At 35.5% G+C, this 5,529-nt stretch overlaps 1 pseudogene; it reads left to right on the top strand.

Moving 5' to 3' along the window:
* The first annotated feature begins 1,757 nt into the window (after positions 1–1,757).
* LOC101344828 (olfactory receptor 10AG1-like) lies at positions 1,758–2,696 on the top strand (annotated as a pseudogene).
* Positions 2,697–5,529: the final 2,833 nt, after the last annotated feature.

Raw genomic sequence — 5,529 nt, 5'->3', positions numbered from 1 at the left:
TTCACCACTTAAGTTTTTGTTTGAGTTGGAAAATTGTTTAATCCTTCAATGTCACTTTTTATGTTTGAAAAAAAGAAGAACTGTACAGAGTTTTAGTGAGAATTAATACGTTGTAAAGAGCACATCTTACATTGATTTAGTTTATCATATGATATTGTTATATCTGTAATTATTATCACATCTATAATTAAGGAATTTCCTTAGCATCTTCCCTTATCTACAGCGTTAGGAACAAAGATATCATGGAGAAAAATGGAAAATTAATTAATCTTCACTAAATTGCTTTCACACTCAATATAATCCAAATAAGTTTTTGTTCATTTATGCCCTATTTCCAAACACTTTTCATATATATTGTTCACTCTTTTTTGAGTGCAGTCTAAGTCAACTGTTGTTATCGTTGGTGTTAGCTGCCATCAAGTTGGAGTCTGACTCATGGCAAGTCCATGTGTTACAGAGTAGAACTGTGCTCCGTAAGGTTTTATTGGCAATAATCGTTACAGAAGCAGATAGCCAGAACTTTCTTCTTCAGAGCCATTGGGTGGGTTTGATCTGCCAAGCTTTCCACTGGCAGCTGATTGCAAACCACTTGTGCTATCCAGGTTCCTTCTTAAATCAATTAAACATTGTCTATTCTATGATTTTCAATCTTTTGCATACCTTACAATTATCTCTGGATTAATATATAGAAATGATGCAATCTAATTCATTTACTCTCAGATGGTGTCAGAAAAATATTTTAAAAATTTCCCTTGGACACTATGTCAGTCAGGATGGAGAAGTAGAGGTCTATATTTAGGGACTCAGTATTTATATTATGGTTTGACTTTAAGTTGTGCTTAATAATAAAAGAACTGCAATCACATATAACTGCCTTTACTGTATCCTCACAACTCACTTTTGATTCAGGAATTGTATAAAGCACAATTTTCTACTTCCACTTAACAACTTTATTTCAAAAAAAGGAAAAGTTGAGGTTTGCATTATGAAAATATTATCAGATTTTTAGGGAGGGAGATGTTAAAAATACTAGCAACGCTTTATCTACATCCTTATTTTTTGAGTATAAATGTAAGGTAGTTCAATTAAGTACTGAAAATAAGACTTTATGTCAAGAAAAAGTTCAGTTTACTTCAAGTATTATAGCCAATACAATTTTCCAAGGGGTAATCAGAAAGAATTTCCCAGACCTGAACAGAGAATCAAGCCTATTTGGCCTATGCAAAAAACAGATGGATCTTGAAGAATGACAGTAGATTACAGAAAACTTAACCAGGTAGTGACTCCAATTTCAACTGCTATTCCAGATGTGGTTTCATTGATTGAGCAACTTAATGTATGTCCTGGAACCTGGTATGCAGTTATTGATCTGGCTAATGTCCGTTTCTCCACACCTATTTCAAAGGACCACCAGAAGCAGTTTGCCTTCAGCTGGCAAGGTCAGCAATACACCTTCACTTGCTTACCCTAGAGTTACATCAACTTTCCAGTCCTATGTCATTATTTAGTCCACAGGGACTTGTTTGCCTTTCCCTTCCACAAGAAGTTGCGCTAGTCCATTACATTGATGACATTATGCTGATTGGACCAATAAGGAAGAAGTGTCAATGACTTTGGACTTATTAGTAAAACTTTGTGTGCTAAAAGGTGGGAAATTAATTCCACAAAAATTCAGGCACCTTCCACCTCAGTGAAACTTCTAGGGGTCCAGTGGTGTCAGGCATATATCAAGATGTTGCTTATACAGTAAGGGATAAATTAGAACTGATGGAGTTTGTTCTCTTGGGCTTTGCTGACATGCCCCATCTCCAGTGGTTTCTTTTTGGATTATTTCTAATCATCTATATCATTATCCTGATGAGCAATGGCACCATATTTCTAATAACAAAAATGGACCCTGCTCTCTAGAGCCCTATGTATTTTTACCTGGCAAATATTTCCTTCTTGGAAATCTGCTATGTATCAGCTACTCTCCCCAAAATGCTGATGAATCTGGGGACCCAGAGAAGAAGAATTTCCTTAGTTGCCTGTGCTACACAGATGTGCTTTACCCTTATCTTTGGAGGCACTGAGTGTTTGCTCCTGGCTGTGATGGCCTATGACTGCTATGTGGCCATTTGTAACCCTCTGCACTATCCTCTAGTTATGAACCACAGGGTCTGTATCCAGTTGGTGACTGGGTCCTGGACTATTCGAATCCCAGTTATGATAGAGCATACATATCAGATTTTCTCTCTGCCTTTTTGTGGATCTAAACAAATTAATCACTTCTTCTGTGACATTTTCCCAATACTCAGGCTGGCTTGTGGAGACACCTTTGTAAATGAGGTGTTGGTCTACATAATTGTTGTGTTATTTGTCATGGTTCCTTTTCTCTTAATACTTGGCTCCTACACTAAAATCGTCTCCATCATCCTGAAGTTGTCATCAGCCACAAGTCAAGCCAAAACCTTCTCCACCTGCTCATCTCATCTTATGGTTGTGGTGTTATTCTTTGGATCAGTCATTATTACATACTTAAGACCCAACACAAGACATTCAGAAGGAACTGACAAAGTGATTTCTCTTTTCTACACTATCCTAATTCCTATGCTTAATCCCATGATATATAGTCTAAGGAACAAGGATGTCATAATGGCACTAAGAAGATTGTTGTGTAAATTATTCACTCATTAAAGAATCAATTAAATATATAAGAACTGATTTTTTATGCAGTGTTAATCACATTTCAACAGATGCAAACATTTAACTATAACTTTTGTTATGGATTGAATTGTATCCCCCCCAAAATATGTGTCAACTTGTGTACCCCATGATTCTCCGTAATGTCAGATTGCCTACCATTCTGTCCTATAAGTCAGAATTGAGTAGAAGTCAAAAGGTTTGTTTGATGATATTCCTAGGTATTGTAAATCCTACCTGTATGATGTTAATGAGGCAAGATTAGAGGTAGTTATGTCAATAAGGCAGGACTCAATCCAGATCATTAGGTTGTATCTTAGGTCAATCACTTTTGAGATATAAGAGAAAGAAGTGAGCAGAGAGAAGGGGGACCTCCTATGACTAAGAATGAAGAACCCTGTTGAGAGAGCATTCTTTGTACCCTGCTCCCTGCACTGAGATGCTCCTCGACCAGGGGAAGATTGGTGACAAGGACCTTCACCCAGAGCTAACAAAGAGAGCAAGATTCCCCTGGAGCCATCACGCTGAATTTGGAATTCTAACCTCCTAGACTGTGAAAGAATAAATTTCTCTTTGTTAAGCTATATATTTGTGGTATTTCTGTTATAGCAACACTAGATAAAAAAGACACCTTGTCTTTCCAAACAGTGAAAATTATTTCCAAGTTAAATATCACTTGCAATGTTGTCAGCAGTTTCTGCTCAAATTACTTAACTAATATATGTATTAACAGACAGCAGATCGTTCCATTAATAATTCTATAATTTCATTTTGCAGTGTTCTCCCTCAATAAGAACTTTTGCTCGGGTTAATTTAATTTAGTCAGTTATAATGTATAACCTGTTATATCACTTAGCGTAAACCTTATCATTCATTTCCATGAGTATCCATACATTTGTGACACCCATTTTAAAAACCAGGTTTACAATATGCATTAATTAAAATCATGCAGTTTTCCCTCAGTATCCATGATATATAGGCTCCAGGACTCCCAGGAATAGCAAAATCTGTGGCTGCTCAAGTCCCTTATATAAAATAGCACAATATTTGCATATAAACCTACACACAACTTTTCTTATACTTTAAATCATCTCCAGATTACTTATAATACCTGAGACAACGTAAATGCTATGTAAATAGTTGTTATCCATTATTGTTTAAGGAATAGTGAGAAGACGCGAGGTGAACAATGCTCAAACAAGGAGTGCTGCTGACTAAAAGTAGGCAGTTTGAATCCACCAGCCACCCTTGGGAAACCTATAGGGCAGTGCTACTCTATCCTATAGGGTCACTATGAGTCAGACTCGACTCAGTGGCTATGGATTTGGATTTTTGGTTTTCACCCATGTTCTGTTTTAGACCTGGGTTTGAGTTAGGAGTTTATCACTTAAGTTTTTGTTTGACATGGAAAATTATTTAATCCTTCAAAGTCACTTTTTATATTTGACTATATATATATATATATGTATAAATACATAAATATATATAGGGTCCTTATGAGTCGGAGGAAACAGAACGACCATGGGTATATATATACATATACATATACACACATACATGTATATATATAAACGAAAAACCAAACCCGTTGCGGTCGAGTTGATTCCAACTCATAGCAACTCTTTAGGACAGGGTAGAACTGTGCTATAAGGTTTCCAGGGAACACCTGCTGGATTTCAACTGCTGACCTTTTGGTTAGCATCTGAAGTCTTAACCACTATGTCACCAGGACTTCCATATAACCTTACAGAGTTTTTGTGAAAATTAATGCATTGTGAACAGCACCACTACCTCTGATTTAGTTTATCATATGACATTGTTGTATCTGTAATTATGATCACATTTGTGATTAAGGAATTTCCTTAGCATCTTCCCTTATCTACATCGTTCAGAACAAAGATATCATGGAAACAATTAGGCAGTTAATTAATCATCACTAAATTGCTTTCACACTCAATATAATCCAAATAAGTATTTGTCCATGTATGCCCTATTTCCAAAAAAATTTCATGTGTATTGTTCATTCGTTTTGAGTGTGATTTAAGTCAGTTGTTATTGTTGCTGTTAGCTGTCATGGCTTCAAAGCCTGACTCATGGCAAATCAATGTGTTACAGAGTAGAACTGTGCCCCATAAGGTTTTTTTGGTAATGATCTTTATAGAGGTACATAGGTAGGCTTTTTTTGCAGAGCCGCTGAGTGGGTTCAATCTGCAACCTTTCCACTATCAGCTGATTGTAAACTGCTTTTGCTCTCCAGGTTCCCTCTTAAGTCAATATACCATTGCCTGCTCTACGATTTTCAGTCTCTTCTATGCTTTCCAGTAACGTCTGGGTTAATATAGAAATGATGTGTTCTGATTCACTTGCTCTCTGGTGGTGTCAGAAAAATATATTTTAAAAATGTCCCGTTAGACACTGTATCAATCAGGATGGAGAAGTAGAAGCCTATATTTAGTGACTCAATACTCATGATTGTTTGACTTTGAGTTATGGTTAATAATATAAGAACTCAAAATATATCATAACTGCCTTTACTGTATCCTCACAACAAACTCTTTGATTCAGGAATTGTATAAAATATCATTTCTTACTTCCCCTTAACAATGTTATTTTAAGTAATGGAAAAGTTAAGGTTTATATTCTGAAAATATTATCATATTGTTAATGAGGAAAATGTTAAAAATATTAGCTACTATCTAAATGCATCCTCATTTTTTTGAGTATAAACATAATATAGTTCCATTAAGTATTGAAAATAATACTGTATATCAAGAAAAAAGTTCAGTTTACTTCAAGTGTTATATCCAAAACTCAGAGATATCAAAATGAAGATTAATACAGGATAAG

This window comes from Trichechus manatus, unplaced genomic scaffold (assembly GCF_000243295.1).
Source record: "Trichechus manatus latirostris isolate Lorelei unplaced genomic scaffold, TriManLat1.0 scaffold00236, whole genome shotgun sequence".
In the NCBI taxonomy this organism is placed as follows: Eukaryota; Metazoa; Chordata; class Mammalia; order Sirenia; family Trichechidae; genus Trichechus; species Trichechus manatus.
This window is presented reverse-complemented; position numbering and strand designations above follow the sequence as displayed.